This window comes from Scyliorhinus canicula, unplaced genomic scaffold, assembly GCF_902713615.1.
Source record: "Scyliorhinus canicula unplaced genomic scaffold, sScyCan1.1, whole genome shotgun sequence".
NCBI lineage: Eukaryota > Metazoa > Chordata > Chondrichthyes > Carcharhiniformes > Scyliorhinidae > Scyliorhinus > Scyliorhinus canicula.
In genome coordinates, this window is record NW_024055462.1 from 438,132 (window position 1) to 450,672 (window position 12,541).

The 12,541-nt window shown below is 54.2% G+C and overlaps 1 long non-coding RNA gene across 1 annotated transcript; it reads right to left on the reverse strand.

Moving 5' to 3' along the window:
* Positions 1-4,596: 4,596 nt before the first annotated feature.
* On the reverse strand, positions 4,597-6,371 carry LOC119959766. The gene is made up of 2 exons (XR_005459273.1): positions 6,268-6,371; positions 4,597-4,868 (listed from the first exon to the last, which is right to left on the reverse strand). It is a non-coding gene; the product is annotated as an uncharacterized LOC119959766 (long non-coding RNA).
* Positions 6,372-12,541: the final 6,170 nt, after the last annotated feature.

The following is a 12,541-nucleotide window of genomic DNA, read 5'->3' on the forward strand; positions in this document are numbered from 1 at the left end:
TCAAACCAGTGATAGCGTTTGTTTCATCTGTTTCATAATGTGACTGGGTACACTCACAATTCATGCAAAATGCAAACTCCCAGGTTTTTTGACCCACTCCCTCCAGACCTGTTTTCGCTCCAAGGTCTTGACATCTGCCTTAGTCTTATCCAGCCATGTATGTTCAGCTCACATTGCCCAACAACCAGCTCTCCCTGCACTGGACCACAGGGTTCCATCACCAAAAATCTGTCCTGGTCCACGCACATCGCCGCTACCACCAAGAAAGCACAACAGTGCCTATACTTCCTCAGGAAACTAAGGAAACTTGGCATGTCCACACTGACTCTTACCAACTTTCCAGATGCACCATAGAAGCATCCTATCTGGCTGCATCACAGCCTGGTATGGCAACTGCTCAGCCCAAGACTGCAAGAAACTTGAGGAGAGTAGTGAACACAGCCCAGTTCCCATCACAACAAACCTACCTCCCATCCATTTACTCTTCTGTCCACACCTCCCGCTGCCTGGGGAAAGCGAGGCAGAAATAATCATAGACCCCTCCCACCATCTTACGCACTCTTCCAATACTTCCATCGGGCAGAGATACAAAGTCTGAGAACACGGACGATCAGATTCAAAACAGCTTCTTTCCCTATTACCAGACTCTTAAACAACCCTCTTATGGACTGACCTGATTAATACTCCACTCCTGTATGCTTCATCCAATGCCTTTGTTTTATATTTACATTGTGTACCTGTGTTGCCCTATTATGTATTTTCTTTTTAGTTTCTTTCTTTTCATGTACACAATGATCTGTTTGTGCTGCTCTCAGAATAATACTTCCCACTGTACCTCGTGCACATGACAATAAACAAATCTAATCCAACCATATCGAGGGAGCAATCTGCCTCTCTTGCATTGGTGCACTGCATTTCCCTCATAACACAGTGGCATAGAAAGGTGACAGCACAAAACAAAGGCACTCAACAAATTGTATCTGTGGCAACTTTCTGCAACAGTCACAATCCCCTGTCATTTGCCCTGAACTCTGCAGATATTTTTCTCCTCAAAAGATACAAACAGATGAGCAAGGAGCTGGAGTTGGCTATTCAGCCCAGTCTGCTCCACCATTTAATAAGGTCATGGCTGATCTGACAGTAATAGATAGTTGTCCAATTCTCTTTTCAAGGCATCAATTGAATCTGCCTCCACCACATTTTCGAGCAGTGCATTCATGATCCCACATGCAGAACAGAATGTTTTTCTTCACATCATAAGACATAGGAGCAGAATTAGGCCACTCGACCCATCGAATCTGCTGCGCCATTCAATCATGGCTGATATTTTTCTCATCTCCATTCTCCTGCCTTCTCCCCATAACCCCTGATCCCCTTATTAATCAAGAACCTATCTATCTCTATCTTAAAGACACTCAGTGATTTGGCCTCCACGGCATTCTGTGGCAAAGACTTCCACAGATTCACCACCCTCTGGCTGAAGAAATTCGTCATCTTTTTTAATTCCTCCTCATCACCTGAGGAAGGAAGTGTGCCCCTAAAGCTAGTGAGTCGAAACAAACCTGTTGGACTTTAACCTGGTGGTGTAAGACTTTTACTTTGTTTGAAAGGATCACCCTTTAGTCTGAGATTGTGTCCTCTGCTTCTAGTTTTTCCGACAGGTGGAAACATCTTCTCCATGTCCACTCTACCCAGGCCTCGCAGTATCCTGCAAGTCTTAATAAGATCCACCCATATCCTTCTAAACTCCAACGAGTACCGACCCAGATTCCTCAACCGTTTCTCATACGACAAGCTCTTCATTCCAGGGATCATTCTTGTAAACCTCCTCTTAACCCTTTCCAAAGCCAACACATCCTTCCTTAGATACGGAGCCCAAAACTGCTCAAAATACTCCAAATGGGATCTGATCAGAGCTTTATACAGCCTCAGAATTACATCCTTGGTCTTGTATTCTAGCCCTCTCGATATGAAGACATTGCATTTGCCTTCCTAACTGCGGACTGAACCTACACATTAACCTGAAGAGAATCTTGAACAAGGCCACCCTTTGTGCTTGCGATTTCCTCAGCATTTCCCCATTTCAAAAATAGTCTATGCCTCCTTTGAAAGTGCATAACCTCACACTTTTCCACATTGTATCCCAGCTGCCACTTCTTTACCCACTCTCCTAGCCTTGCTCAGCATTGCTTCTTTTTCTCATCACTTTAAATGAATGCCCTTTGTTTATAATCTTGCCCTAAATATGACTTCCTGGATCAAACATCTATTGCAGATCCTTAGATTTAATGTGGTCAAGTGCCTTTCCATTTGAAAACTGTTCAATAAAGTTATTTGAATTATTTGTAGCTAGGGCAGCACGTGGAGCAGTGGTTAGCACTGGGACTACAGCACTGAGGACCCGGGTTTGAATCCCGGTCCTGGGTCACTGTCCGTGTGGAGTTTCCACATTCTCCACGTGTCTGCATGGGTTTCACCCCCACAACCCAAAGATGTGCAGGTCAGGTGGATTGGCCAGGCTAAATTGCCCCTTAATTGGGAAAAAAATAATCAGAATTGGGTACTCTGAATTTATTTTTTTTTAAAAAGGATTATTTGTCGCTTCCCCACCAATCAGTTATCCTGAAGTGACCTTATTTTTATCGGGAGTTAACTGAAATGTGTTCCTAACCTCTCATTATCTAAATTTCCATTGACCAGTTTTCTGTCCACCTGACCCAGTCCATGGCTTTCTCCCTCATTGTCTAAAACACATCAGCAACCTCTGTATAATCCTGGTGCATACATTTCAGTCTGAATCATTGATATATACCGGAAAACTGTGGAGCCCCACTGGAAACAGACGTCCAGGCATCATTCAGTCCTGGATGTGATTAACAGCAGCAACATCAGCTGAATCTAAACCCTGCTGTTGACTGTGAACTTGCTGATGTCTGTTCAGATTGTTCGACTGAGTGAATCTCCTCCCACGCACGGAGCGATTGAAAAACCTCTCCCAAGTACCGCTCCCACGTTTGGATGACACAGTAGCACAGTGGCTAGCACTGTTGCTTCACAGCTCCAGGATCCCAGGTTTGATTCCCGGCTTGGGTCACTGTCTGTGTGGAGTCTGCGCGTTGTCCCAGTGCCTGTGTGGGTTTACTCCGGGTGCTCCAGTTTCCCCCCACAGGCCAAAGATGTGCAGGTCAGATGGATTGACCATGTTAAATTGCCATTAGTGTCCAAAAAGGTGAGGTGGGTTGTGTTGGAGATATGGGCTTAAGCAAGGTGCTCTTTGCAAGGGCCGGGGCACTCGATGGGCCAAATGTCCTCCTTCTGCACTGTAAATTCTATGATTCTGTTTCAGTGTGAACTCGTTGGTGTTTCAGCAGATTCTGTTTACTTTTAAAGCTCTTCTCACAGTCAGCACATTTAAAAGGTTTCTGATCAGTATGAACAAGTTGGTGTCTCAGGAGGACTGATGACTGAGTGAATCCCATCCCACACACGGAGCAGGTGAATGGCCTCTCACCAGTATGAGTGCGTTGGTGTATCAGTAAATTCCTTTTACTTTTAAAGCTCTTCTCACAGTCAGCACATTTAAAACGTCTCTGATGAGTATGTACAAGTTGGTGCCTCTGCAGGGTGGATGACCTAGTGAATCCCTTCCCACACAGGGAGCAGATGAATGACCTCTCTCTCGTGTGAGTGCGTTGGTGTATCAGCAAATAAGTTTTACTTTTAAAGCTCTTCTCACAGTCAGCACATTTAAAAGGTCTCTGATCAGTATGAACAAGTTGATGACTCAGGAGGACTGATGATTGAGTGAATCCCTTCCCACACACGGAACAGGTGAATGGCCTCTCCCCAGTGTGAGTGCGTTGGTGCGTCAGTAAATCCATTCTGCGTTTAAAGCTCTTTTCACAGTCAGCACATTTAAACGGTCTCTGGTCAGAGTGGACCCGATGGTGAGCCCGGAGGTTTGACAAATCATGAAATCCCTTCCCACATTCCAAACAGGTGAATGGCCTCTCCCCGGTGTGAGTGCGTTGATGTAACAGTAAATCCTTTCTGCTTTTAAAGCTCTTTTCACAGTCAGCACATTTAAAAGGTCTCTCATCAGTATGAACAAGTTGGTGTCTCAGGAGTTCCGATGACAAAGTGAATCCCTTCCCACACACGGAGCAGGTGAACGGCCTTTCCCCAGTGTGAGTGCGTTGATGTGTCAGGAAATCATATCTGCTTTTAAAGCTCTTCTCACAGTCAGCACATTTAAAAGGTCTCTGATCAGTATGAACAAGTTGGTGTTTCAGGAGGTGTGATGACCGAGTGAATCCCTTCCCACACACGGAGCAGGTGAATGGCCTTTCCCCAGTGTGAATACGTCGATGAGTTTCCAATTGAGACGGGTAGTAGCATCCCATCCCACAGTCCCCACATTTCCACGGTTTCTTCATGGTTATCGACAAGTTATCAGGTGTAGGTGGGATGCTGATTTGAGGTCACTATCAGATCAGCCGTAATGTTATTAAATGGTGGAACAGGCTCACGGGGCTGAATGTGTCCTGTTGCTGCTTCTTGATTCCTTTGGTGCGAGTGTCCTTATGTCTCTCCAGCTTGGATCATCAGTTGAAGCCTGAGAACGGTGTCTCCCTGATGTAAATGCTGCAATTAAATTTAATGCTTTGTGATTGGTTAAAACTCAGTTCCAGCTAACTGCGGACAATTACTTAGATGTCTGTGTCTCGGTGCTTTTCCAATCACCCGTGATTTTTGAAATTTTTTCCGAAAGACAAAACAAACATTTCTCCTTCCACGTTGAAAGGCCGGTCCTGATGAATCAAGTGACTCTGTCAGATCGCGACATGATGTTTGCATCTGAAAATATTCTGTAAAAGGAGATTACATTGAAATACTGTGAATATATAAGACACAAACAGGCCATTCTGTCACAGATTCTGCTGCTGTCAATACTCGGCACACATCTCCGACTGTCACACCTATTAAATCTCAGCCTTTCAGATGATTTTTGATTCAATTTTCTCTCATGTGCTTGTCCTGTTTCGTTTTGAAAACATCTCAGCACTTTCCTCAACTCCGTTCCATGGTAATGAGTTGCACATCCTGAGCCTGTGATAAATAATTTTGTCCGTATTGTCCCCTTGGATTTATTTGTAACTATCTTGTATTTATGACTTGTTTATTGATGGTCACTCTCTCACATTGCCCCTTTCCAAACTACTGATCATTAAAAAAATTTATAGCAGGTCACTGCTTAATTTGTTGTTGTCGATAGAAAAAAGGCCCCACTCCATTTAATCTTTCCTTAGAGCTATAATCTCTCATGTTACAAAAGTCATCACTGTCAATGCAGGATAGAATTCGCAGACAAACCTTTCTGTTGGGTTCAGTTTGTTGTGTGCAAATTCTCCAATTCTAACCTCCTGTAAAAGGAGTTTACAAAAGCCATCACTGTCAGTCCAGGATAGAAATTCTGAACAGACAATTCTAATTTCTCTGGAACATTTTTTTCTCTCGTGTTCCCCCAAAGCTGTAAATCCCCATCCCACACACTCTCCCTGGGCTGAAATCCAAATCCATCTCACCACCTGCACCATTTCTTTCCTCCACTCCCAGTTTTCTCCCTCCCTCTCCTCTGCCTGGGTTCAGTTCTCCAGCTCCTGTCTGCAGACTGACAATAAAATCAATGGCTCTTATTGGGGGTTTGGGGCCTCCAGCGGGTGTTTGTGAATCCTCCCCGCCCACCTGCCAGGGTTTCCTTCCTTGTCAGAGATCAGAGTCCTCATTGATTTGAGTGCAAAGTGTAAGCTCTACTTTCTTGTCCCCCATCCTGTGATGTGAACCACCCTCCAGTGTGTGAAGCAGGATGGTGCCCGTTAACCTGGGCCTGTTCCCGGGAGGGAGGGAGAAGCTCCGCAGCTGCAAACCAGGGAGCTGACAAGGATGGTGAAGGATTTGCTCCAGCTCACAATGCCCGGGGTCTGATTGACAGCGGGTACGGACCAATAGGAAGAGAGGGCGGGATGACCGAACAAGAGCGGCTAATTCTCCAGCCAATCAGAGTGAATGAGAGGCGGAGCAACGCCGGGGCCCTCGGTCGGTCCCGATTCGTCCGGCCACCCGGGCCCAGCTCGGAGAAAAGCCCGAGCAGGTTTCGTCGGTTCAGCTGCTGTTTCCGAGCTTCGTCGTCGGGGCTTGGGCTACACACGGAGCGTTTATGAAGCCGTCCGACTCACCCGCCGGCCCCATCCCTCCCTGATGACTCACCCAACCGAATTTGATCGGCTGACGATTTCCACCCGACCGCCTGAATCCTGAGTTGGCATCGGTACTGCGCATGCTCCAGCTCGCGTGGGAGACGGGGTACAGCCCCGCCCCTCATTCTCTCCGATTGGTTGGAAGACCTGCTGCACCATTTGGTCCTCCAGGCACGCCCCCCTCTTCCGTTTGGTCCAGAGCTGCCGTCAATCATTCCCTGGGCATTGTGAGCTGGTGCATGCGCAGTGCCGATGCTGGACTCGGCCGGGACGCTTCACTACTTTAGTTGATTTTATTTGTTTTTTTAAATTATTTTGTGACTTTTGAGACCTGCACATTTACGTTCATGTGCAGGATTAAGCCAGCATCTGCCTTAGCATGATGCTGGGTGTGAAAAGAACTAAGTAAAAGAACATAAAGTAAATAATGGATAAAACAAAAGAAGGGAGTGCTGCTAAAACAACGAGTGGAGCACAACCCAAATGGAACAAGAAAGGGATCAGAAACTTATCTAAAACCCGTCAAATTAGAGTGTGAAAATCAGGGTAGATAAGGCAATCCAACCCCTGCGGCACCCACCGAGCACGGAAACTTCCAGTGTGTCCGTGGACACCGCATGCTCCCTCTCCAGGGACAGCCGGCCGCGAACAAGGCCGCAGGAGAGGGGCAGACAGTCGGGCCGGATGACCCCCTTGGTCGCCCGCTGCCTGGACCGATAAATGGCTAGTTTGGCCAGGCCCAGGAGCAGGTTCACAAGGACGTCCTCCGCCTTCCCCGCCCCTCGCCACACCGGATGTCCGTAGATCAGGAGCGTGGGGCTGAAGTGCAAATAAAACCTCAACAACAGCGTCCTCAAGAAATCAAAGAGGGAGTGCAGCCTAGGACAGACAACATAAACGTGCTCCACAGTCTCCACCAGGCCACAAAAGGAGCAGGTCTCTGGCAGAGCCGCGAAGTGGTGAATCCGATAGTTGTACGGCACTGCCATGTGCAACACCCTCCAACACAGGTCCCCAAGTTTTATGGGGAGGACGCCTCGATAGAGCGACCCCAGTAGGGACCACCGCCGCCGGACGGCAACGAGGCACGCCAAGGCATGTCCGGATGGCGGGCAAGGGGAAGGAGGTGGAAGGTGTGCAACAGCAGGCTGTACAGGAAACCCCTCCGCTCAGTGCAAAATGCCACGGAGGGTATTTCCATGAGGCGGCTGGGGCTGTGGGGTGCCGGCGCCCAGCGGGTGCGCAGGGGCCTGGGATCAATGTGAAATTCTGCCCGAGCGGGGGTCTGCTCAGACGGGATGCCACCGCACAACCGCGCCGTCTCTAGCTCCAGTATGCCCGCGGGGACGAGCACGGCCGTTTTAAGGCCTTGGATGGCATTGGCCATGTGCCGGACATACACTGCCCCGCGCTCAGCTAGCTCGTGGGGTGTCAGCCAGCCCGCCCCTCCGCCGCCCAACGCGTCCCCAATCCTGGTCACCCCGGCATCCACAGCCCACCGCCAGCCACCGGAATGGAAATTGGTGGAGGTGCGTATTCCTGAGCAGCGACTCCCTCACGAGGGCCAGTACTCCTGACAGGGGAGAGCTGCGGCGCGTGGCGACCATGCTCCAGACTTTGAGGAGGTCCTGGTACAAGACGGGCAGCGCCAACAAAGATTTCCGAAGACCCTGCTGGTCAACAAACAGGAGCTGCACGTCATAGTTCAGGCCGTGCACCTGGCAGAAGAAATACGTCGCCAGGGCACACCATCGTGGAGGAGGCTCGACGTACAGGTATCGCTGCAGAGTCTGAAGGGGGAAAGTCGCAATCTGGGTGAGAAGGCACACCAGCGTCTGACCGCCCTCCGCAATCGGGAGATTCAACACGTCCACAGCGACCCCGTGCAATCGTTTGTCCCAGAAGAACCGAAGCAGGGTTCTCTGGATGCGTGTGACAAAATCATGGGGAGGGGTCAAAGTGACCAGCGGGTACCACAACATGGAGGCAACCAGCTGGTTTATGACGAGAACTCGACCCATGTAGGACAGCACTCGGAGCAGTCCTGTCCAGCGTCCCAGGCAAGCCGTGACCTTGGTCTCCAGCTCCTGCCTGTTCACCGGCCAGGCTTCCTCTGCCGGGCAAAGATGGACACCCAAATACAGGATATTGGTCCGATTCCAGTTGAAGGGCCTGAGCTCCTCTGGGAGGGGGTCCATCTGCCACGGACCGACCAGGAGTCCAGAACATTTAGTCCAGTTGATCCGTGCGGAAGACGCGGCGGAGTAGACAGCCTGGCACTCTCGCATCCTCCGCAGGTCACCGGGGTCAGTGAACATGAGAAGCACGTCATCAGCGTAAGCCGAGAGGACCACCTCCACGTCCGGCTCGCGCAGAACCAGCCCCATTAACCCCCTCCGCAGGAGGCACAGGAAAGGCTCCACGCATAGAGAATAAAGTTGGCCGGACAGGCGGCAGCCCTGACGCACTCCTCTCCCAAAGCGAAGGGGTGCCGTCAGGGACCCGTTAACCTTAATCAGACACTCCGAGGCAGCATACAGTAATCGGATCCGGGCGACAAAGTGCGACCCGAACGCGAAATCCCGCAGAGTCCCGAGCAAATACTCGTGCCCCACCCTGTCGAACGCCTTCTCCTGGTCAAGAGACAAGAAGGCGCTCGATATACCAGTCCTCTGGGAGAAATGAATAATGTCCCGGACCAGGTGGATGTTATCAAATATTGTGCAGTCCGGGACTGTGCAGGACCGGTCAGGGTAGATCATGTGGTCCAGCAAGGGGCCAAGGCGTAAAGACAGCACCTTGGCAAAGATTTTGTAGTCCGTGCTGAGGAGGGAGACCGGTCGCCAGTTCTTAATTTGGCGGAGATCCCCCTTCTTGGGCAGCAGGGCAATGACGGCCCTGCGCCACGAAAGGGGCATCTCCCCAGTCACATACATTCCCCCAGGACCCCCTAGTAGTCGATCCCCAGGACTTCCCAGAACTCCACGGTCAGCCCGTCCAGTCCTGGGGTTTTCCCCCGTGACAGACTGTCCAGGGTGCTGGTCAGCTCCTGGAGGTTGATGGGATCATCGAGCTTCCCGGCGCCCTCCGGGCCAACCTGCGGCAGGTCCTCCCACAGAACTCTACAAGCGTCCTCGCTGGATGGATCCGGATAGAAGAGGTCGGAATAAGAATCCCTAATCAGGGTCCTGACCCCCTCCGGATCCGAGACGAGGGACCAGTCGTCAGCCAGCAGCATAGATATCTGCCGAAGGGCCCGTGTCCTCTTTCCAGCAAGTAGAAGAAGGGGGAGCCGTGGTCCATATCCATCAGGAGACGGATCCGCGACCTCACGCATGCGCCGCGGGACCGGCAAGTTGCAGGTCCCGCAGTGGCCCCTCTTCTCTCTGTACACCAGCCCCAGGGCCGGGTCCTCATCGGGCTGAGCAAGACGTGACTCCAGATCGAGGAGTTTCTCAGCCTATTTGGCGAACGTGCTGTTCCGCCTCGCCGTAGACCCCTTCGTGTACCCCTGACAGAAGGCACGGATGTTGCCCACATCCCACCATAGCCTCAAGGAGGGGAAGCCACCCCGCTTCCTTCTCTAGCCGGCCCAGAAACGGCAGAACGAGTCCAGGAACCGCTCGTCCTCCAGCAGCAGGTTGTTAAAGTGCCAGTGCGCGGACCATGTCTGAGCGCGGGACAGGGCGAACCCCGCCCACACCAGGTGGTGATCCGAGCACGGCACCTGCTCCATGGAAGCCGTCGGAATGCTGGGCAAGTACGTCTTGGAAATGTAAAGACGGTCGATTCTGGACGCTCTGAACGGAGGCCGCACAAAGGTATACGCCCGCAATTCAGGATGGAGAGTCCGCCAGACGTCCACCAAGTCAAAGGACCTAACCAGGTCCCTCAACTTCACCACCGCCGCCGAGCTGCGCTGGACTCCACCACGGTCCTTGTCCTGGAGGGTGCAATTAAAATCTCCTCCGAGGACAATGCACTCGCCCACCGGGATGGTACCAAGAAGAGTGGACACTTTTCCAAAGAAAGTCGCCTGCTGCGGTCCTTCTGCCGGAGCGTACACGTTTATAAAGTGGATCAGCACTGCCCCTGTCACAGACCTTCAGGTGCAGCAGACGGCCTGGCACTGGCTCCTTGGCCCCCAAGATCTCCGGCTGAAAATGTGGAGCCAACAAGATAGCCACCCCGCCCGAACGTGGGCCAGGTGACTCATGAAGACTCCTCCTTGCCACTCCAGGGTCCACTGAGCTTCATCACCCGGAATGGCGTGGGTTTCCTGCAGGAACCACACCCCGTACCTTCCATCCCAAAGGATAGAAAAGAACTGGAAACGGCGGTGCGCGTTCTTGCTGCCGTTGATGTGGAGGCTGGCTATGGTTACCTCCATGTCAGTAGTATTGTGTGTCCGTCACCATCACCTTTTAGTGCTCAGAGAGAGTGGGGGTTGAACGCCCCCGTGCTCAGAGAGAGTGGGGGTTGAACTCCACTCCCTCAGGCATCCCACGAGGAACTGAACAGCTTGGCGCTGCTCCTCCTGGTCCTGATCAAAATCGGGAGCCTCTCTGGCATAGGCCCGGGTGGACTCAAGGAGCAGCCCCAGATTTTCCCAGCTGTTCAGGGCCAGTCGCACACAGTCCGGGTGACCATGGTGTTCACCCAGAAATGCTCGGAGTTCCCCAGCGGGGATGAGGGGACACTCGGTGCCGGGTGTGAGGGTGCCCTCTGCCTCACTGCAGAGAGAGCATGTAAATCCTCCTCCTCCTCACCCGCCACCGAGCAGCCTCCCTCCTCCTCACCCCCCCCCCCGCCACCGAGCAGCCTCCCTCCTCCTCACCCGCCCCCCCCCCCCCCCCCCGCCACCGAGTAGCCTTCCTCCTCCGAGCGGTCACCACCCGAGCCCGAGTCCCCCGCCACATGGAGTGTGGTGGGCAGCACGGGCCCACCGGCTAACCCTTGGCCCAAGTCGCCCCCACCCCCAGGGTCGTCCTCAGGCGGGTCCCTCGCAGGCTCCCCCCGCTGGGTCTGTGGACGGTGGCGACCCCGCTCCCACACCCAGGGCCGAGGAGTGGTCCGAGGAGCGACCCGGAGGGTCTCCGGGATGAAAACCGGGCTCCCCAGCGACACCAACCAGGGTGTAGAGAGCGGGGAACCGAACAGGTAAGGATCGTGGTGGCTGCTGCCGGCCCCCGGCGATGGTGAAGTGGAGGAACCCGGGGAGTAAAACTGCTCCGGATGCGCCGTCTCCGCTGGGCCCCGGCTCCCCCTGCTCGGGGGCCGACAGCAGCTCGACCGGCTCGGTGGTCTCAAAGGCCCCCCTGGCCTGGCTTTATTTACTGTATTTTGGGCAGGGTGTCAGGGGGATGGGTATTAGTATGGGAAACCCGCACTCCCCCTCCTCCTGCCCAGACAGGCGGCGCTTGTGGGGAGGGGACGGCTCAGGATCACCCTGCTGCACGGCCTCCATAACTGGGGAGGCCTCAGCAGCGTCCCCCTCCTCCACGTCGCCCGGCCCCTGGGATGGCAAGGAGGGGGCTGACCCTCCCCTGCCTCGGAACCCTCAACAGTCTCACCACCCCCCTCTGGAGCCCGGTCGGTGGTCTCTCCGGGCCCCTCAGGTTGTTCCGGGGGGGGGGGGGGGCGTCCCGAGAGGAGGCTGCGGCCTCTGCGCGGGGACAGCGGGCGGGGTCGGGCCGAGGTCTTGGAGGCCCCGGTCCCCCTCCCTCGCCGCCGCGCGTTGTGTCTTCTTTTTTCTTGCGCTGAGGCTGGCCCAGCGGAGGTTCCCCCTCCCCACCCCACCCCCACCCCCCCACCCGCGGTCCCCCTCCCACCCCACCCCCAGCAGCCGCGGTTCCCCCTCCCCACCCCACCCCCAGCAGCCGCGGTTCCCCCTCCCCACCCCACCCCCAGCAGCCGCGGTTCCCCCTCCCCACCCCACCCCCAGCAGCCGCGGTTCCCCCTCCCCACCCCACCCCCAGCAGCCGCGGTTCCCCCTCCCCACCCCACCCCCAGCAGCCGCGGTTCCCCCTCCCCACCCCACCCCCAGCAGCCGCGGTTCCCCCTCCCCACCCCACCCCCAGCAGCCGCGGTTCCCCCTCCCCACCCCACCCCCAGCAGCCGCGGTTCCCCCTCCCCCACCCCACCCCCAGCAGCCGCGGTTCCCCCTCCCCACCCCACCCCCAGCAGCCGCGGTTCCCCCTCCCCACCCCACCCCCAGCAGCCGCGGTTCCCCCTCCCCCCCCCCCAGCAGCCGCGGTTCCCCCTCCCCACCCCCCAGCAGCCGC